The following is a 23805-nucleotide window of genomic DNA, read 5'->3' on the forward strand; positions in this document are numbered from 1 at the left end:
TTTTTTTTAAGAAATACAAAGTTACTACTGGAACATGTATGTAATTCAAACGAAGGTGGTACATTTGTATGTATAATCAACTATATGTTCTAAGCTATCATCAGTTTCAAGAAGGTTACAAAAAAGGATTGTAAATGGAACTATACTATTTCATAGTAAAAATGTAAAAAATAATAGCTGATGTTCATCTGAATCTAATTATACAACCCAATTTTTGTACTTGGTACTTATTAAAAATAAAAAAAAATAAGTCTTCATTCTTCAATTTTTTAGACTAAAGCTTAAATTTAAGTTTTGTACTATCTATTTCTTTAAAACAAACGAAAGGTATGATTATTTTTAATGAACCCAAAAGTTATAAATTTAATTCAGGAAAGTATGGCTGTGAACTCTAACCTCTGCTGCACCAAAACAATGTGCCATGTGTTTGGACTTTGCCAATGTGTATCAGTTTCTTGATTAGAATAACAATCATATCTCGGTGGAATTGTCATATATTTAGAAGGTATATTTGTTATTATTTCATTATATGCAATGAAACATAGTGATTTCATTATAAAACTAAAGACACTGAAAAGCCTATGGAGCTCACCTGAAAATATTTGCATCTTCAACATGTAGGTGACTCTTTAACATTGTTGTCTATTCTTCATTTACCAAATTTCCCCCCAAAAATGGCCAAAAATCATCATTACCACCAATACAGGACAATAAATATTTGACTGACAATTTGAAAATGACACTTTTCATATTATATTTACCTTTCTTAAAATAGTTCTTGCAAAGTTCAAATTCTGTCAAATACTTTTTGGAAGATTTAAAATGAAAATTCCATAAAAAAATTGGGATATCATAATAAGCACTGGCCCATTTTTGTTTACCAAAAACTGCAAGAACTCAACATTTAGAATAAGAATGCTTAAATGTCTGATCTATTTTATAATTTATACTTTTTTTAAAATGATTTATGTGTTCTAGCATAGATTACTTTAATGAGAAATCTCATCAATATTGACAATAATGCATTGTGACGAGAAAGAGAAAACTGTGTATCTGATTTCCTACACCTGGGTACATGTAAGTCAGTTTCTAGGATCAATGTGTTATGATATACAAAAATGTATATGAACTGGCTGTTTCTGTATACAGATGCATTCACACAAGTAGAACTGTGAGCTATTGCTTACAATCATACCCTTGCTATTAGAATCTCATAAACTGGAAGAAGTTACAGTGAGTTGACTGTTAGTGTTGCTCTCCACCAATTGCAACTCATTCAAAATTTTGACCAAATTGCAATTTGTTTTATTAAACCAAATTGTTCAACTGGTCAGAATATTGAACAAATTGTTCAGTCAAAATGTGAAAGTGCAAGGTGATAAAATAAAATATACTTACAATCCTATAAGACTTTAACTCCACTTTAATGATGTGACAAAAATTAGTTTATCAGTTTGTATAGTCATATTATATTCATTTCCATGCTGAAGGGGAACTGTTTATTTTGAATTGCTATTAAATTGTCCAAACTAAGCTTTCATATAGTTTTTCTTTCTAAAAGTATTCTATATTTATAAGAATCAGATATCATTTTAAATAAAACATCATATATTCAGTAAAATATGTGTGAAATAACAATATGCTATTGATAAGTTTTCAGGGGAGATAACCTAAAATATTATTCTTTTGAATAAAGACTTTTTGAAAGAAAAGTTATTATCTCCCCCATGGAAACTTCCTACAAACATATATTGCAATTTTACACATATTTTACTGAATATGAAATGTTTTAATTCACATAATGTCTGTTCTCATAAAATATGTGTAAAATTGCAATATATGTTTGTAGGAAGTTTCCATGGGGGAGATAATAACTTTTCTTGCAAAAAGTCTTTATTCAAAAGATATTTAATTGTAACTTTTTTACTCAAGAAAGACTTAAGTTTATACCTGATCATATATATAAAAACAAAAATACTGTAAGCTTGTCAAATTTAATGAGTAGTCAAGATAAGTATGTACTTGTTGGGTTGGCAAAATTTTGCAAAATTGTTATGTCTGTATTTAAATGATAATATATGGATATTACTCTTTCATCTGCATACACCTACTTCATATGTATATATGTTAGTTCATGCATACTATTGTTTGTTAAATTTATTGTTTGTTAAATTTATTGTACTATTATGCCTCATGTGAGGCCTTTAGTGAAATAAAAAGTTTCAAAGTTTCAAAGTTTCAAGAATAATATTTTAGGTTATCTCCCCTGAAAACTTATCAATAGCATATTGTTATTTCACACATATTTTACTGAATATATGATGTTTTATTTAAAATGATATCTGATTCTTATAAATATAGAATAATTTAAGAAAGAAAAACTATATGAAAGCTTAGTTTGGACAATTTAATAGCAATTCAAAATAAACAGTTCCCCTTCAGCATGTGAATGACTATAATATAACTATACACACTGATAAACTAATTTTGTCACAACATCATTAAAGTGGAGTTAAAGTCTTATAGGATTGTAAGTATGTTTTATTTTATCACCTTGCACTTTCATGGCTTGGCTGTGGTTTTCTACAGCAGTTGGTTCAAATTTCTGACCAGTTGAACAATTTGATTATAAAAAACAAATTGCAATTTGGTCAAAATTTTGAATGAGTTGCAATTGGTGGAGAGCAACACTAACAGTCAACTCACTGTAAATATGAATTATATAGTAAAGACTGAGGCTTATACATGTACTGAGTATACACACTGAAACCTGAAATGTACTGACAAATTATATCATAAACAAACAAGATTAGACCAGCATCCTGTCCAGAGATTTATCTTCCAAGGGAAGTTCAAAGGTCAACCTTTTTTTAATTGAAGGCACCAATCAATATCGGGAAAGTACATGTAGACAACTTTCTCAAGTGTGACAGATTAACATGTTTAAGTACCAGCCATGTTTATGATGGTCCCATTAACTTTTGCCATCAGAGGGACTAATTTAAATAAGAGGGGACAGCATATGAATATTTGGCCAGATTAAACTTATTCTATAGACTATATAAGATCTCCACCCTCCACCCTCCTCTTTCTAATTTTGATCATTACAGAGCTCCCCACAGACACATAAAAGAACAAACTTTTAAATTAAATGTACTTGCTTGCAATCTGTTAGTCTGTATACGCAAGTTAAGTTATTATTCCCAGATTTTGAATTATTTCCAATACTGGACAAATGACCTGAAATGAAAAGGTAATACATGTATAAGTTAAACAGAAATGGAGAACAAACGAAGTTGCCCTATGACTTATATCTAATTAATGTAAATAGTTTTCTAATAAATTGATTGTTGATGGTGATTAAATGCCACTTTTGGTTACCACTTTAGGCTATTTCCTGACAGTCAGTTTTTCTGGGTGGAGGAAGCCATCGACCTTCGATAGGAAAACTGCCAATCCTAGTCAATTAAGATTGGAGTCAAATTCATCTGCACAAGCGAGGTTGGAACTAAAAACCTCAGGGTTGACTGGCTAGTGAATACAGTAATTGGAATTACTTCCAATGTAAACCACTTTGCCACCGAGACCCCTCTATTCTATTCTGATATTAAAAGAGTTAGTCTACTCAATTTGACAGGTCTGGAAAAAAATGACGGACATTTTTGTCCAGTTATCCCATGGTAATGTTCCTGCATTCAGTTTCATCACTAGTACACAACAGCCCGTGTGGATTTTGCTTTTTCCACCTCCCCACCGTGAGCAATCAACCCGTGTCCAATCTAGCTATAATCTCTTTTTTGTAATAATATTGATTAAAAATGCTAATCTGCTTTTTTCAAGTGATTGTACTTGCAAGTCTTTAGATGATACAAAAGAAATTGAATGCCCACTCCTACAGGTGGGCAGAGTGGACAAGGTAGAAATTTTGCCCACCCGGTGCCCACTCCCATGGTGGGCCGGTGGACAAAGCAAAATCCACCCAAGCTGTAGTCTACCAATTGCATTATTAGTATGTCCCCAAATCAATAAAAGTTTAAATCATCAGGTAGTCTGATAAGTCTGAGAATTTCAGGGCAGATAGAACATTTTTACCCCATCTCAAATTAAGCTGTAAATGCTTAATTTTCAGAGATATAAGCCAAAAGCTGCATTTTACCCCCCATCATGCCCATGTTCTGTTTTAAGCCATGGAGGTGAGGCCATCTTGGTTGATGGGCGGGGTCATCAGATAATTTTTTTAAACTAGATACCCTAAGGATGATTTAGGCCATTTCAGGTTTTATTTGGTCCAATAGTTTGAGAGAAGAATATTTTCGTAAAAGTTTCCAAAACATTTCCTTAAAATTGTCAATTCAAGGGCAGCAACCCGACAACAGGTTGTCTGATGCTTCTGAAAATATCAGGGCAAGTAGATCTTGACCTAAAAAAAATTTTTACCCTGTCAGATTTGTTATAAATGCTTTAGTTTCAGAGATACAAGCCAAAAACTGAATTTTACCCCAATGTTTTATTTTTAGCCATGACTGCCATCTTGGTTGATGGGCGGTTATTGGATACACTAAGGATGATTTAGGCCATTTAAGGTTTTATTTGGTCCAATAGTTTCAGAGGAGACCATTTTCGTTGAATCAATGGACGTTGGACAATGATGTACAATAGATAACGGACGGTAAGTGATGAGAAAAGCTCACTTGAAAGGAGGTGAGCTTAAATAAGAAATTTTTTTAGACACAAGCAACATTTACACCTTTAAAATTAACTTTTGTTAATAATCAAATTTTGTTCTAAAACAACACCCATTCCCTAATTGTAATTCTATTACAAACACAAGAAAAATTAATGAGTTCTAATTACATATGAATACATATAAATTATATAACACTACATATCTGTAAAATGCAGTTGACAGGTTATGGATGTGTAGCATTGTGTAACCAGAGGCTGTGAATATCATTGTCCAGCGTATTCATTAAGAACCGATTGCCGATTGAAATGGTGGTTTATAATCAAATCCCCATCGGTTGTTTTTCTGATGTCAAAAAAATATAAATCGTACTTTTAGCTTTAGATCGTCGGTCACTATCTAGGACAATCTAGAGAGATATATAAAGGCATTTCTGATTGGTTAATAAAATTGAATTTCCGGTAAAATAGATGCTGGTTGTTAAGTTGGCTACAAAGTACTATAAGATTTTGTACTGAAAGCAGGAAAAGTATGCATTTATAGTAATAACGAGATTTTGTAACCAGTCAATAATAAAAGTAAAAGTTGGAGAAATTAATTTTTTTTCAATCAACAACAACATTAACAAAGCGAAAAAAAGTTTTGTTCTATGACATTTGCATTCAAATAATTGAGACACCCTCCTTGGTCATGTTCATGAAGTGCATGATCGTTGTCGTCCTACCATGAAATAAAAAAAAGAGCAATGGGTTGTCTCGTAAGAGCAGACATCACATTATTTTCATTTAGTGATTTTCATTTTCTTGTTTTAAAGTGATAGAGCCTCTTAAAAGCAGACTCTTTATTTTTACCATAAATAAGGAAATAAAAACAGGAGGAAACTAACTTGCACTTAAACAAAATTGTAGAATGATAAACCAACAAAAGCCTATTCCAAAATTAATATTACTGAAGTGCAAGACACATAAGAACAGACAGAGCCTGTTGCTCTTTCAAGTTTAAGTGACAGAGAGGAGGTAGGGCTTGAAGTACAGGCTGCAATCAAAAAAATGTATCTAGACTTTGACATTGATGAAGGAGATGATGATAATGATAATGATGAGGATGATGATAATGATGAACAAAATGAAAATGATAACAACATGTTTTAATTGAATAAATCAGATTAATATAATAATATTTGTATTTAATTACTCAATTACAGGGTCCAATGAGAACAAATATTGGTTTATTTCTATTACCAAGTAACTTAAACTACAAAGAACTTTGCTTATTAAAAATACCAAGTGTTAAGCATGATAACTTTCGTTCCTCAAAATAAAACCGGTAAATTTTTCATTGTCAGTGGAGATAAGCCATGAATGTTTCTCATTGATTGTCATAAAAAATATAAATTAGATTTATACTGCTACACATAAAAACATCTTAGTCAAAATGCAAATATGGTATGATCATGTACATGTATGGGTGCAGACTATGATAAATTATAATATTTATGCATCAAATATAAATAATTATATGTTTTCCTGTGACAGTCACAGTCAGTGTCTTGCAGGAAAAGACAATGAATCAAGAGGATTGAAATTTATGCTTTAGTCCTTGTACTACACATTTTCAAAACTTTTTTTAATGCTTTCTGGTAACACATCAAAGCTACACCATTAAAAAAAAATGCCAAAATTACAAGTTACTTCTGATTAATTTGACCTATCTCCTTTTCCTTAAAACCCAGGAGCTTCCGGGGGGCGTTGCCACCCTGGACCCTCTACAGGGCTTTGCCCTCGACCTGACCGGGGGCCTGAGCAGCCCCCTGGACCCCTCGCTTGATCTGCTACTTTTCAACTTCAATCAGTTACTTCAAAAGTTATTGAAAACCCTGATTGTCAATAACAACTACTGAACTAGGTTTATCCCAAAATCTGTTAAATGAAGTAGAGTTATCTCCCATTGTATTCAAGAATCCTTGATATCTCTTCCCATAACAAAGTCAAACTCTGCCTATAACACAATAGGTCTTACAAAATTGGACTAAAGCAAACACAGACATCACTATAACAAACTTGGACTACCAGAAGATATATATATAAGTATATGCACGTATGATCATGAATGTTATATACAAATAAGGAGTGTTGAAGGCTGTACATTGACCTATAATGGTTTACTTTTTTTAAATTGTTATTTGGATGGAGAGTTGTCTCATTGGCACTCACACCACATCTTCCTATATCTAATGACTGTATTTTAAATTACTTATAATTATGTCAGAGTTAGAATAATTGAATGACCTATTTTAAGAATTTTACATGCAAGAAATACATGTATAAATAACATTAAATAGATATAAAAGAACAGTACACTATTGAGAGACAGATTTCAATTGACAATGAAATTTCCCACTTATTTGGCTTTTCTTTTCTTCTTATTTTTAAGTCTTTTTTAAAATTATTAATCCTACATGTCCTATAGATATGCATATGACTTTTTTAGGTTGAATTAGGGATATATCCATATGTCACCATACTGCCACATGATAAGATAGAGACATGTATTAGTGACACCTTTTTAATCACCTCAATTTAAACATGTAACTGGCACATGTACTAGTACTACTGTTGATATTTTTATAATCAGAAAGTGAGAACATTACTACCTGTAATTACATAAAATCCTAGAAAAAATCAAATGATTACAAATTTTGTGAAAATGCTGATCTACCCGTTTAGTCCTAATTATGTACAAACTTTTATGAGGTTCTGCTTTATGGTTGCGAGGAGTTGTGATGTCAAACTGTTTGAGTAGTATATATATAAGCAAAAAATCTTGAGTTCAAAGGGTCATGACTTCTAGAAAAAAATATAGAATAATAATTTTCTGTTGTTTTGCACATCTACTTGGTATGTCCTTATTGTGAAGTGTTTATAATGGTTTGGGACTTTGGGAATGCAATCGGCGCCATTTTTTAATTTTAGTTCCCCGTTTTCATTCTGTACCATTTTGTAATAAAATGAATGTGATTATAACAAATTTGAAGTGACAGATTACAAGTCTGATACACTGGCATCACTTTAGAACTTAGTTTGGACAACATTTTTATATGTTATCTGAAATTTTAAGGATTTATAGCTTTCGTATCTTTATCTTTATTAACTATGACCCCACAATAAAATCTGCTACAATTATGTAGTGTCAAGTCCCATCATATATATGTTCCTGATTTGATACATATTTCATCTTAAGATTATTTAATCAGAGAATATAAGAGGGGGAATAGGACCTGTTTTGGGACTCCCGGATTAGGTATTTTTTAAGGTCCGGATTTTGGGATTGACACTTTTTGTGATCTGGGAATTCTTTTTTTTTTTAATTTCGGGATGCCAGGATTTAGATGTATTTAAATTTGGGACCTCAGGATTCCATGTTTTTAAGCCGGGGAATTTTGGGATCAGGACCCCTCAGACCCACCCTCATATTATACATACAGTTGAGTCCCTGGTGTCCGTGCGGCTGGTGAAATTTGTTTTACTTAAGTCACATTATTATCAGATAAAAATAATTTTTGCTCTGCATCCTTGGCAGTGTGCTTGGTTTGAATTAAGCTACGTTTCGTAGCAGCAAATCTTTCCTCTATTCAAAATAAGCTATTTTTGGAAGGCATGCCTGAAATCACCGGACATTGGAGGAACTCTCAGGACAGGGGTTTCCCCAATTTTGGACACACATTACACAAAAACTTGAGGGTGAAACCCTACAAACTGATAATTTTATGAAATAAAAGTATGTTATAAATGTATTCACACAATATTATCCAATTATTGGTTTTATCAGTTGAATAAAGTGAAGTCATAAGTCTTATTTGTGCGGATACACCGGACTGCACCGTATGTCTCTATTTTAAGGCATATATCACTTCATTTGACTTTTTTTTGAAAAATATTTACCATTATTTTATTAATTAAAGTTATGAATTATGTAAAATTACAAATAACAAAGACAAAAAATCAAAGAGCAGATTGCTCTGAGGGATACCATTGCCATTGTTTTCATTGACACATGTATACATGTAGCTAGATAATATTATTTTCAAAACTAATTCAACTGCAAATGTAAAATGTAATTTACGTAATCTGAATAGTTACAAAATAGCCAATCCCGGTTAAAAGTGTATGAACAATGCACTTAGGCCTATTGTGTTTTATGTTTGTACTATCAATTCCAAGTTTACTTTCCACAGCAGTCACGGAGACTCAGAGTGAGAGAAGTATAATTTTTCACTTCGTATCTTATCACCTATTTTCCTACGTTAATTCTAGGAGGAACCCCATTCCTAACTCTTTAAATATTTAATTTCCTTTGGGTCAGTGATCATGACTTCTTTCCGTACACATTCCTCGATTTAAATTGCGATCGTTTTTAATATACTACGACGTTTATCGACAGAACGAGTTAATTTTTCTCAACGTGTTGTTGATTCAGAATTCACGGAAGTGACTTCCGGAAGGGAGACAACTCGAAACGATAATATGGAAGACTCCATTTCGCCTACAGGGGTGTTAAAGTAAATCTTTGCGATGTGGACTAAATCTATTTTAACTTAAATGATGCATATGATTTAAAATTATGCAACAACAATAATCCTCAATAATAGACATACATGTACATAGAAAATAGACATACATAGAAAGGATCCCATGAGTTATAAATTAATCAATTTAGTGGGGAAGCCAGAGCAACCATTCAACCATTCAACCTAGTACCCCTTGAAGTCAAGAAAACTATACCCATGCGCATTATTACCTAAACAAACCCTGTAGTAAGAACGTATATTAAACCTAAATGGTTCTCTATTTTTTTTTATGGAAGTACAATATATATATATATATATATATATATATATATATATATATATATATATATATATATATATATATATATATATATATATATATAATATCAGTTTAATAACGGTGACATATAAGTAAAAACCCACTTCAATTCTTATATGACAGAAATAGATTTATCGGAATTCAGAGAGTTCTCGCATTTTTATCACAACTGGGGAATTCCCTCTGACGAGTTTCTAAATTTATAAAAACACTAAATATAAATACTGCTTAATTCTGATTTTCTGTGTTGTTAAAAACATGCATATAAGTCAAAGGAAATATTAAACATGAAGATTATGAAAAGAACAATATAGGAAAGTTGTTTGAGTTCAATCCCTTTGTTTGTTTTTACCTTTTAAACCAAGACAATCATAAGAATCTGAGATGGTCTTTCATGTTTAGAATAAAACTATTGACGTGAGGGCATTGTCCTAGGCCACTGGTATAAGTCTACAGATTGCTTGAAAGCAATCGTATCCCAAAAACAATAAGCACAATCTACAATCATAGGCCGCGTTTTGATCACTTTTCTTTCTTTGTATAAATATAAATGCAGGTAGGCCAAGTTTGTTATGGTCCGAGTTTATGATAGGCCGGGTTGGTTATTAAACAGGTTGGGAACAAACCCCCTGTATGGTGATTATACCTGTATAGAGGGATAAAATTATTCCTCTATAGAGGGGTATTTTTGTTTGCACTGGATTTAAAGCAAATTAGGATAGAATGGCATTTTTTAGTTATATTGGCTATAATCTCTAGCATTATATGCATCAACATATGTACTTTACTAAAACTTGGGATAACCAGTTTTCTGCTAAAATGACAAAACTTGCAATCCAATGTATACCTATCTGAACATCTGATCAACAACAAAGGGAATAGTTGACCTTTAAATTTCATGTTAAATCTAACAAAAGAAATTCTGTTCAGTGAGGCATAAGTGAGTAGAATTTACATGATCATCAAAGCTTTCAATTATGTTGAACAATAGATTTTATATTTAGTCAGATAGGCATCAAACTGGGCATGTGCATATTAAAGTAAGTACATCAATTGGTGCATCAACTGTTCCAGGTTACTGCCATAATAAGTAGAGAATGCCATTATGCCCTATTTTGATTTGAATCCAGTCTAAACAAAAATACCCCTCTATAGAGGGATAATTTTACCCCTTTATAGTCTAGGTGTCAGACCACCAATTACTCCCTCCAATTTATAAAAGTAGCCCTACTCTGACACAAAATAGTGCTTTTGATGTCCTTGTTTACTTAAATTAAACTAACCAACAAATTTGCAGAAATGAAACTTTTGGTGAAAGAGAAATATATCTAGATCATTTTGAGCCAAAATTTACTTGTCTATGAGTTTGCATTAAAAATTGAGGATTAATGCACTCCAATCTCCATAGTATACTATAGTCGCCGTCACGTAAAATTGGCACCATGTTTTTTGTCAAAATTTTCTTAAATATCGACCGCGTTTACTAAAGATCATGTTTTTCAATTAACGGAATCAAATATCATTCCAAAAATCAACTACTGTCCTACCTTTTATTGTGTTTGCACTGTATAATCCTGACCTTCACATAATCCAAGATTAATTTGTATGGTGGAATCCGACCTTGTTATTACCGGAAGTGTTGCCGTGGAGTTCCACGTGCTCTCCATTTTCTTGTGTCTCTCAGAGCTTTTCGTCATCTTTACGTAAAAAGCGCGGGAAATTGTATCATCAATGACAATGATATTACCGGAGAGTAATGAATGTTATGGAATAAGGGACCCTCATAGAAACCAAGATGGCGGTTATACAATGTAAATAATCTTGAAAAATGTGAAGGTCAGGATTATACAGTGCAAACACAATAAAAGGTACATGTAGGACAGTAGTGGATATTTGGACAGGATTTTACTTCAGCTAAAAGAAAAACACCATCTTGAGTAAACGCGGCTGATATTTAAAAAAATTTTAACAAAGAACATGGTGCCAATTTTACGTGACGGCGACTATAATTTTAAATTTCCAGAAAACCAGGTTTTGTACAATTAAGGATATACATGTATCTGGTTTCTATGAAGTTAAACTTAAGGTAAAATATTTAGAAAGCTGTGAAAATTGCAAAATTTGGTTGAACAGATAGGGATTTTTTATTGGTGGTCTGACACCTACCCCTCAATACAGGTATAATCACCATATAGAGGGTTTGTTCCCAACCTGTTAAAGGCCCACTTAAATATCCAGCAGCAAATCATATCATCAATGCACGGAAATTAATGTTCAAATCACATGGCTAGAGTATGAAAAGAAGTGTAAAATGTTAGTACAATTTTATTTTAGTTGGAAAATTGAAATGAATGCTAACGGCTGAACGACTCTTCGCAACTTACACCGAGATAAATTTTATATTTGTAAGTCATAAAATATTTGAAAATTATCATTGTTTACATTTTTAGAGTTGCCCTTTTTAAGTTTTTATATTTGTTGCTCTTCTTCTGCTCTTGTGCTTTTATCTTCAATTCAAGTGCAAACTTTTAAAACAAGTTTGAATGAACTTGTTGGTCATCAGCGCGCCTGTCAGAGATACTATTTCGGTTGGGCTAAATTATGTGCACTAATACCGAGCCGGAAACTTACATCGCGATTTACATATAGTTTTGGTATTTGGCTGGTCTGACTTTACTCAGGAACATATATATTAGATATACTGTTCCCAGCTTCACTTCACATTTTTTGTATGTTAATACATGAAAGCATATATTTCATTTTACTTCCTATCTTAATATAACAAAAATAGTAAGAAAAAAAGAAACACACACTTTAATAAAAAAAAAAAATCGTCTTCTTTAATGAATATATTCATACTATACATATCCTTGATTCGGTTAACAAAGCATGCGTATTTAATTGATATTTGGATCTGATTTTCAGAGGCGGATTTAGTGGGGGCAGGGGGCCCGGCCCCCCCCCCTTTTTTGAGAAAAAAAATGGTTGCTTATATAGGGAATCACTGAAGTGTGACTAGAGCGGGTCCCCTCTTAGGCATTCAGTGGGCCCCACTTATGAAAATTTCTAGATCCGCCACTGATTTTGACCAATGCTAATATACTAAACATACATTTCCATGTACATTCTGATGTTTATTGTTGTAATTATCAATTATGTCAATCAATTGATACTGATTTGATCTGGGACTATACTGTTAGTATAATTAATAATCCCAGATTTGATTCCTTTTATGGGCTCTGTAATTTTGGAAATTAAAATATTCCATTGTATTCTTATCATTTAGTACATCCCATCAGATTTTAAATACACTTTAATACGAAGTCTCAAAACATTATCAGCTATCCGACGTGAGCTAAATTCATCTCTAAACCGTTTCATCTTTATCTTCATCTTCAGCAATGTGTTATCTGGGACTACTAAATATAAAAAAGATGTGCGGTCCTACTAAAAAGCGCCCGGGATCACCCGAGAGCGCTCGGGAAGGAAAATTAGCGCCCGGGAGAATACAATAGTGATATTTTATAACATTGATTGTTTTGTCCTTAATATAAATGGGGATATGTACGATGCTACATCTAAAGTGTTGTTGCATTTTTACATTTTACATTTCAAAATTGTATATAAGTAAGTCAATAAATATAAATAAGAATATAAAAAGAAGAATCATGAACGATATTGTCCTCGATTTAAACGTATATTTTGTTATTTAAAAATAAATCTTCCGCATAACCTGTGGTCCCTTATTATCTGTCTTTCGAAATAGTATTCATATATTATTGTTAAAATTGAAACATTCACAGGGGCGGATTTAGGCGGGGGCGTGCGCCCCCCCCCCCCCCCTAAAATTTGCAAGGCATGGGTTGTCTTCAACTTATTTAAGTATCAGAAGAGACCATTCCATCTTTTTAAACATTCAAAGTATATAAAACAGTCAGTTTAACAGAATAAACGCGATTACTTATCAACTGACTACGATTTATTAAGTTCTATACATTATTTCAAAGAAAGGTCTCAAACGCGGAGCTGAGTTTGATGACAAAAATAACAGGTTTTAGCAATTAAAGTAAAAACAAATGTTACATTGTATTTGCGGTTTTTATAATCAATTTCTTTGATAATCGAAGTTCCAAAACATCCCTTACTCACTTTCACAATTTCATCATGGCACGGTCAAGAAAACAGTCGCGATATCGGCATTTGAGATTCTTTCATAATATCCGCAATGAAAGATAGAAATATTGTTTCAAGCGAAAGGTTAGGTTAAAAATTTTTATCTCTGTGCCTATATTTATTTCTCACTTGCAACCTAAAAATTTAATCGAATTATGTACCGTATATATGCTTGGGATTCCAAGAAAATAAACATAACTTCGTACTGAAATGCATATATCTCATTCTGATTTTAATTGTTTGTGGCGAACACAGTTAAGTCTGGCACGACCTCCGAAAATAAAAAAAAGTAAAAAAAAACCAGATGTTATGAAAGGACAATTAAAAATCGCTGGTAAAAGTAAAAATTTTCGTTAGCAAAACATAATATTATTATTGGTCAGGTGAGCAATTTTGATCTGTTTCGTCTCACGTTGCGTCCGTCGGTCCGCTCGTCTATCTGTCTAACTCTTCACATTTCCATCGTCTTAACCAAGTTTGGCATGCAGGGCTGGTGTTATGAAGAGTTAAAGTTATTCTTAAGTAAGGCAGTTAAATTTCACATTATTGAAACCATGTACAATTGGCTTAGACATATTGGCGATGTGCAAAACAATTATTTATGTGTGGTGTTCTTGTATTTCTTTATGTCACAACTACCAGCACCATGTCTTTTAAGTTTTTTAGTTAAGATATTACCTGATATTTCTATATAAATAATTTTACAACAGGTGCTGGTGTCTCTTGATTGTAGATTGGTTTGCACCGAAACACAGAATCAAAATAAAATGTTCGCAAGACTACGTATTATACGGCTGCAGCTTGATAACTGTAGCTTTATAAACTCACTGATATATGCAATATAAATCCCTTAGCGCGTAAATTAGGAGATTGTTGTAGTTTGTTGGGAGATCTTGCCATCATAGCTCGGTGGTTCTCCGAAGAATAGGGACATATTGTTTTACCTCTGTCCGTCCATCTGTCGGTCAGTCACTTGATATTCGGTCCGGAGGATCCACTAGGAAGCATACAAATCTATTACTAGTACGTCATTATTGCATTCCCCCCTGAAGATATTCGATTGACTAATATGAATGTAACACCAGTTTTCCAAGCAATCACTGACATAACATTCTCTAGATTTTTTTATATGGAGGGTCAGCTTGTGTACTCCTGATTGAGGTCTGCCTCTATCCTTATTGTCTTCAGTCCCGTTTTCTGGGAAATATATAGGGATATAGTCTCAAATTGAATGAATAGAAGCCGTCACATATTTCTTGTTAATTGCGGTGATTGTAGATTCTTGTCAGGTGTGGATTAAGGCGATTTCAGCTTGAAACTTTAATTTCTCGCTAATTTTACCACACAATAGTTCAAGATATCTACATATCACCCCTATAGAAGAATATTTCAATAATTTTACCTCAACCAAAATTTTTTTAAAAATAAATAAAATAAATCTTTGCACCCCCCCCCCCCCCCCCCAAAAAAAAACGGAAATCCTGGATCCGCCCCTGATTCATACTTGTGCTTTAATACAAATGTATAATATCTAAATTTACAAATAACTTGTCTAGAATTAAAGAAAAAAATCAATATGTATATTTTAACGACACAAAGTTGTCTCATGCCAATAAATTATCTATAAATTATCCCCGGGCGCCTTTTCTTTTCTCCGGGCGCTATTTTTCTTCCCCGGGCGACTTTTCTTTTCCCTGGGCGCTGCCAGGCGCATTTCAGTAGGTAAGTCAATATAAAAAAAGAAGATGTGGTAGGATTGCCAATGAGACAACTCTCCACAAGACTAGACCAAATGACACAGAAATAAACAACTTTAGATCACCGTACGGCCTTCAACAATGAGCAAAGCCCATACCACATAGTCAGCTATAAAAGACCCCGAAATGACAATGTAAAACAACTCAAACGAGAAAACTAACGATCAAAAACAAATATGTATCACATAAACAAAAGACAACCACTGAATTACAGGCTCCTGACTTGGGATAGGCACATACATACGTATTAATGTGGCGAGGTTAAACATGTTAGCAGGATCGCTACCCTCCCCTAACCTGGAACAGTGGTATAACAGTACAATATCAGAACGAACTATAAAAATCAGTTGAAAAAGGCTTAACTCATCAGATGATAAAAATACGAATAATAACTTTAAAAAATACCAAAAAAAATACTTTAGTTTGGTTAGTATAATAATCCCAGGTGTTATTAAAGAAAATATCTATAGAATATGATGCTCACCTTTGTTTAAAGCGAGAGAAAACGTATCCGTTGTTTGCTCGAAACACATCATTACTCATAAATCATTCTAACATGACGTCCTTCAAACGCTTTGAGTACACACCCGTGGTAAAATATGAATATATTGCCAGTGCTGTTCCGATTGTACTCCCACGTCATATGCTTTTTTATGAATGAGATACCCGACGTCATAGAACAATGACGTTAGAATGTAAGCATTTTACGGGAAAATACACGCTTGTGAATCCGAAAATCATCACAAGGAAACATACACAAATGATGCTAAAATGTGGCAAAAGCCCTTTATTGTACATCATATAAGACATATAAATAAATTATCATTCAAATTCATCCAAAACTGTCTAAATACATTATTTTAAATAGTTTAAACATGTCACTAATGCAGTTTGCTCCGTTCTTTTACGCTAGTTTATTAGTGCGTTTATTTATGGGAACGGCAAATATTTGCCTACACCTAGAGCGCTTCGATCCAAAAGAATTGCCGTATGTGTCCTATCAGAATCGAAATAATCCATGGGGGCTTGATAAGCCCCCATGAATTATTTCTTAATTCTACATGTGGAAAGCTTGCATACTTGGTGTGATAAGTTGTTGCCATATTCAAAATAATACCGTATCGGCTGTTTTCATTCAACCTTTTACAGGAGTCAGTATGGGACTTTGGCAATTTCTACAGTTACTATGAGATTTGGTTTTTTAAATTATATTGCTGGCACTTTGTGATCGCAATTCTTCTTAGGTGTCACTATTTGACACACGTATACATTATTCTCGACAATATTGTTTTGCCATCATAACATATTGGTAGTTGTCGGTCATATGTCTCGGTATTTTTTACAGCAGCATTTGGACTTAAACTTTTTTTTTAAATTTTGTATCTTTTAAATGACACTTTGTGGGAGCTATTCCTCCAACACAATTTGACAGAAAGCTCGCAAAGCTGATAAACTATCGGAATGAATGACCATGACATGTCAGTTGAACGAACGACATGTCAGACCATCTAACCCAAACAAGACAACAAAAACTGTCTTTAACTATAACAAAGCTAACTTAGAAAAAGCAAATGAGCACTGAAATGTCTGAGATCAGCAATTGTTTTCTCTTAGATAATAGAAGATCATCATCTTTAGAAGAGAATTTGACGTTTTTTAAAACCTCTTAAAGACCAATCGAAACAACATCTGATAAACAAATTTAATACTACTTTTAGATATTTGGATGATATTTTGGCTCTCCGGCAATAATGACGACTTCAGTATCATACTTGAGTATGTATACTAAAGAAATTTATTCTGTTGAACTTACTTTACATAAAGCTAATACTAACAATGACCACTGCCCTTTCCTCGATCTTGATATCTATATCACTAACGGAAAGTTTAATACTAAAATTTATGATAAAAAAGATGATTTTTCATCTCCTATCGTTAATTAACGTTCCCTTGTCACCATCTTACGGTGTTTATATATCTCAACTTGTACGATTCGCTCGTGTATGTAACGATGTTTTAGATTTTTTAACGAGAGAAATTTCATGATGTATTACTGAAAAATTATTACACCAGGGTTTTCGATATCACAAACTAGTCAAAACATTTAATAAATTTTATCATCGGTGTAAGAACATCATTCGTAAATATAGCTCAACATGCAGACTTCTTATACATTCAGGTATTTCACATCCAAAATTTTATGGAAATATTCTTTATAAAGCACAAAAAATGTCAGTATTCACCTCAGAAACTAACAAAACCTTTAGATAGACTTATTAAGAAGGGACATAGTTACGATACTGTTGTCAGGTCATTAAAGATTGCATATTTTGGCGTTAATATTGATTCACTTATAGGGTCTTTGCATCGGAACTAAACACATTTATTCAAAAACCAGTTATTGGCATGACATATATATGTTATGATGGTATGATACTAAACCCCTAACGGGAAGGACTGTGCCTGATATTCATATGATGAAATCATAATCTTTCAATCAGTTTAATTGAAGTCTGGAGCTGGCATGTCAGTTAACTGCTAGTAGTCTGTTGTTATTTATGTATTATTGTCATTTTGTTTATTTTCTTTGGTTACATCTTCTGACATCAAACTCGGACTTCTCTTGAACTGAATTTTAAATGTGCGTATCGTTACGCGCTTACTTTTCAACATTGGCTAGAGGTATAGGGGGAGGGTTGAGATCTCATAAACATGTTTAACCCCGCCGCATTTTTGCGCCTGTCCCAAGTCAGGAGCCTCTGGCCTTTGTTAGTCTTGTATTATATTAATTTTAGTTTCTTGTGTACAATTTAGAAATTAGTATGGCGTTTATTATCAGTGAACTAGTAATATTTGTTTAGGGGCCAGCTGAGGGACACCTCCGGGTGCGGGAATTTCTCGCTACATTGAAGACCTGTTGGTGACCATCTGCTGTTGTTTTTATCTATGGTCGGGTTGTTGTCTCTTTGACACATTCCCCATTTCCATTTCTTAATTTTAGACTTTTTAAATTCTAATTCACCGGAGCTACTTTTTTTTATTGGATCGTTTGAACACATCACACTACTCAGATGCACACACAAGTCCTCGTTATTACTATATCCAGTATGGATTTTGCCGAGTAATCGGAAGTTGAAGTTAAAGATTGTAACCGAGTATTTGCAGTAGGAAATATTAAACAGTTGTTTTATTCGACTATTTATAAGAAAAGAATGATAAATATGAAACTGCAACCATTTTTATAATTTTTTGTACCACAATGACGCCCGATTTTAAGCTCAGGATTTTAGGAAAAACGGCATTTTTCAGCGGTAAATTTATCAAATTAAAAGTTGACTTTTTCTTTAAAATTTGTACAAATAATATTCAAATGTTATCAAAGTGAATGAGAGAAAACAAATAGTTTGTTTTTGAAATTATCGTACGTACATAGATACCAAACTAGAACATACAGAAATCCAGTGAACTCAGATTTTCAAGAAATTGTTACAATTCATGATACATATACACTGTATCTACAATCAAAGACATATAAACAATGAATTAAACAATGAATAAAACTTTTATTTAATTTTTTTATTTTAATAATATGATCAATATGAAACGGTTGACACGTGTCGAATATGTATGGTCTTAGAATCAACTTCTTTTGAATGTCGCAAGTTATTCGATACCGACTCGAAAAATTGTAAACATGCTTTTAGCTTTTCTGACTGGTTTCGATTGAACATCGTAATAATTGTACCATAGGTTACCAGATGACAAGGTCAATCTCTCAAGATCAAAATGTAAACTGGGAAGGTCGCTTTATTTCTGAACCAGCAAGAAAATTGAAAATTTACTGGTTTAAAGGTAAACTTATTAGATGGCATAATTACATACAGGTTGTTTATTCATTTTTTGTTGTAATAATAATGATATATCAATAATATATCTGAATCTCACATACAAATTCACGTGTTCTCCGGCGTGATCACTGACGTCTGTATCCGTGTGCACGTGTAGATTTGTAAATAATCCAGAGATCCACTCCGTGGGATGGGCGCCGCATGCTGTACCTCTTTATCCACATTGTTTAGCCTTTTTCTGTTGAATCAATTGAACCTTACTAAAGAACTGCAGTCTTTCCTTTTATTGTTATAACTTCAAATTATTTTGTAAGTATAAATTTCACACTCACAGTCAGTGTGTATATAAATGAATGAAAGTAAGATGTAACTCTAAGGATCTTGAGTGATAATAACAATACCCCTTATCACTTTTGGGAAATCTGTTCTGCTTGACCTGAGAATCTGTTCTGCTTAAACTTGATTTCCTACAACAATCACTTCTCCATCATTTTTTGTCCATTGTGGCATCAAATATTTTTCATTATGTCAAAATTTTATGGGAGGGGAACTTTTTGATGTCTAATAATGGCGTATTAAATTATAATCCTGGTACCTTTGATAACTATTTTGTCTGTTTTCTCTAATCATGTATATGTAACAAACAACCAGAGTACAGACAAACCTGTGCAGTTCAAAATTTAAAAATGATTTCTCTTTCTCAGACACAAAATGCATGAATTTAACTTATAAATATCTAGTGAATGCAATATGCTGTTACACTTTTCCAACTTGAATTTTGTAAGTTAAAATGCTTACTCAATGGACATGATATAGAAATGATAAGTGTTAAAGTTCAAATTTTGAAAGAGAAAATGAAAGAATGAGATTAAATGAGTAATTATTTATCTATTATATAAATTAATGTGGAAGCTGTCACTTATGGCAGCAATAATTGGCTATTAAAGGTTATGAAATGTCAATTTAATTGCTACAAACTTGTCATGTTAATTGAGTATTGTCTGTTTTCAATATTCAGTATAAATACTCATTATAGTGGTGGTAAATTTTGTGAAATTTATATAACAAAATTTAACATATAGAGAACATCCCGATAGAAAGAACATACATCATAAGAAAGTAAGATACATTGTTTTATATATATATATATATATATATATATATATATATGTATAAAAATAAATATTAGTAAAAGCTTAAGAAATAACACTAACAGTAATACTTTTCAATATAACAATTTTTCGTGCCATACATGTTTTTATATAAAATATGTATAAAATGTAAACAACAGTCGGAGAAAAAAAAAGAGAACACACATAGAAATAGACATGATAGATACATGTATACTTAACTAAAACTATAGGAGTCATAAGTGTTATGCTGACACTGTCCATTGAATGTTTATACTAGAAGGTTGGCTTTGTATTAAAACTTGAATGTGTTGGTTATTTGTGAATTGCAACCAAGTCAAAGAGTTAAAATTATTGGTGACCTTAAGACTTGAACGCTTTCTTATGATTTCCGTTATGATTCTTAATTTATAAATAGAGTACATACCTAGGGAGAAGTATTACATTGATGACATAACAGGACCTGACTAAACTTGGAAATATATGTGACTATGTATTCACATTGCAATTACTCTTTTTTTCTTTGGATTTTGTTAAAGAAATAATTTCATATTTTAGTGAAAGGAAAAAGATATTTTGATGGTTAGAATCTACTACTATTAGATTTCGACCTAAACTTGGAAATAGAAAGTCCTGAATTCATCTCAAATGCATATTTCATTATTCAAATATTGTAATGTCAGTATACTGTATGTACTGTAAGGGACGTCACCTTTCTACCTTTCATGGAACAGTTAAAACTGTAAATTGTCATGATCTAATGCTCTGAGTGATCATTTATATATATATATATATATATATATCTATTTTCTTTAATTCTATTTTACAGGGCTCCATACAGACTAGCAGTGAACATGGCAACTTTACTGAATCTTACAAGAAACTTTTCCCAGACTGGATTAAGTAGATCTGGTTTTACATTTATGAAATTAATAGTAAGTGTGTTGGAAAGTTAATAACTAAATACAATCCTAATAATGTTATATGAATATCAACAAGTGAACAATAACAAAATAACCTATATTAAAAATATTACATGCAAAAATCAATGTACAATATCAGTCTCTTTCTCTTGAAAAAATATCATCAGACAATAAAATTGAGAATAGAAATTGAAAATGTGTTAAAGAGACAACAACACAAGCAAAGAGCAGAATATCCTGTTTCCAATCATTCATGTAATATAATAGATGGAGAGTTGTCTCATTGACATTCATACCACATTTTCCTATACATTGTATCATTATATAAAGTACATTTTGTTAATAATTGGTTTGAGTAATTATCTACATACTAAATAGAGGAATGTGTTTTTTAAAAACCTGCGATTCTTTCAGAGCCTTTCACAGGTAGATAATTGGACGCAACAATTACTGTTGTTCTGAATAGGATTATACCATATATTATGTTACAATTACATGTTTGTTTGTGGGCTAACATACACATCAAACATGTTTGTACAAACTGAGTTTTAGTGTTCAATATCTCTACTATTTGTCCAGGACAATCTTTGGAATATAGACTCATTTAATATCACAGCAATATCAATTATTAAACAAGAAAATGTACATGTGTATATTTCTGTCATTTTGTCTTTGGTGGAGAGATGTTTCACTGGCAATCATAACAAATCTTATATTATTGCAATAAAATTAGATCATATACCTTTTAAATAAATATGAAGGGATAATTGAGTACTGTTTAAAGCAGAGAAAATCTTTTTTGTTGTTGGGTTGCTGTTCATTGATGTTGACCTCACATTTCTTATCATTTATAATAATGTACCATTGGACAGAATTCTAATGTTATCTATATTCACAGGCTGATGAAGAGGGAAGAACGTCAAAGAAACTTATATCACGGACGGCAATAGTGTTAGCAATGTGTGGCATTAGTATGTCTTTATTCTGTACAAGACAATTATCAGAAAAACCAGCAACTTGTTCCTTAGTTGGACGACAAAAATAATGTCTCTAGTATAGTTTTATAATGACACTTTGCCATGTTATTTAAGCTTTTTTTTAACCATGTCCCTCTTAGTTTAATTTCAAAATTTATCTTAGTCCATATGTTTCGAGAAAGTTATTTTCCCAGTAAGGTAACTATTTTGTATATGGGAAGAACTTATAAGTATGAAATACATTTAGTACAAAGCAAAATGAAATGACAACTTGTAAACTGACAGATAATGACATTAGTTCTTTTGTGTATGTTCTCATGAAATTGACTGTAGATCTGCTTTGTCTATATTGTATAAATAGTTAAATTAAAGTAAGCATAATTTAATCGTATGTATTCTATGAATTCAGGTTTTGAAATGCAGGTGTTTATCACTTGTATTGATTGGTTACTAGCAAATGTGCCTTCCCAGGTTTCAATGTAACATCTATAAGCTCAAAACAATAAGAACCAGTATTTGTGGTAGATGCATGAAGTGGTGATTTCTTATTTTGTTTTTTCTTAGCCTCAAGTTAAAAACGTCAGATTCAAAATTATGAATTCATGGTCAGAGGAACATTTCACATCTATGACCATTTACTTACTGAATTGTTTGTCTGTTCAATATAAGTGTATTTTAGAATTCAAGCATTTTGCTTTTATATTGAAGAAAGTGATGTGTAAAATTTTCTACCAAGAAAAGCTTTTGACCCATTAAATATTGTAATTGGATATTCGTGTGCTGAAAAGTTTTTAACATGACTTGATCTCTTTGTAATGACAGAAAATTATTGTTTTGATATATTAAGTTAAATGTTTTATATTTTGTCATTGCAAGGTTTTCTTTTTATTCACTGATCACCTACTTTATGATAGGAAGCCATGTTATTTTATTTATTGCATGTAATTTATTTTCCGATTCTCCTTGTGTGTGTTGTTAAGTTGTTTTCAAAACATGTTCACAACAATAAATATCTTAAGGCAGGCATAGAAAGTATTCACAGAATTCTTTTTAATGAAGTATTGTAAACATTAAGAATGGTTATATATGCATATTATTTGAAAATGAATTCATTGTCCCATGAAATCCTTGCCAATACGTTTGAAAAGATGACTCTTAGTCTATGCATTATATAAGATAAGACATAACTGTCTTATGAAGACTTTATTTGTCCTGACTTGTAGACACAATGTTATGTGAACATATATGTTATTTTTATATTTTTAAGTTAAATAAAAAGTCTTGTGAAAATTTTCATATTTGTTGTATCATATATTGCCATGCAAATTTGCCAAATAGAATATTGTAACTACATTGTGTATAAATATAAAAATGGTCTTGTATATGAAATAACAAGTTTTATTCTTATTCACTAAAATTCATGAATT

The 23805-nt window shown here is 32.0% G+C and overlaps 1 protein-coding gene and 1 long non-coding RNA gene across 2 annotated transcripts in view; one reads left to right on the forward strand and one right to left on the reverse strand.

The window, feature by feature from the left end:
* Positions 1–12153, reverse strand: part of LOC143064308 (uncharacterized) — a 68665-nt gene extending 56512 nt beyond the window's left edge. The window contains exons 1-2 of the mRNA XM_076237048.1: positions 12013–12153; positions 3162–3240 (exon numbers count right to left, since the gene is read on the reverse strand). The gene's annotated coding sequence lies outside the window, so the exon portion shown is untranslated. The remainder of the gene's footprint in view (positions 1–3161; positions 3241–12012) is intronic.
* A 7052-nt stretch (positions 12154–19205) lies between these two features.
* Positions 19206–23672, forward strand: LOC143064309 (uncharacterized). Its single transcript, XR_012975220.1, has 3 exons — positions 19206–19352; positions 21308–21413; positions 22300–23672. It is a non-coding gene; the product is annotated as an uncharacterized LOC143064309 (long non-coding RNA).
* Positions 23673–23805: the final 133 nt, after the last annotated feature.

This window comes from Mytilus galloprovincialis, chromosome 2 (assembly GCF_965363235.1).
Source record: "Mytilus galloprovincialis chromosome 2, xbMytGall1.hap1.1, whole genome shotgun sequence".
Classification (NCBI taxonomy): domain Eukaryota; kingdom Metazoa; phylum Mollusca; class Bivalvia; order Mytilida; family Mytilidae; genus Mytilus; species Mytilus galloprovincialis.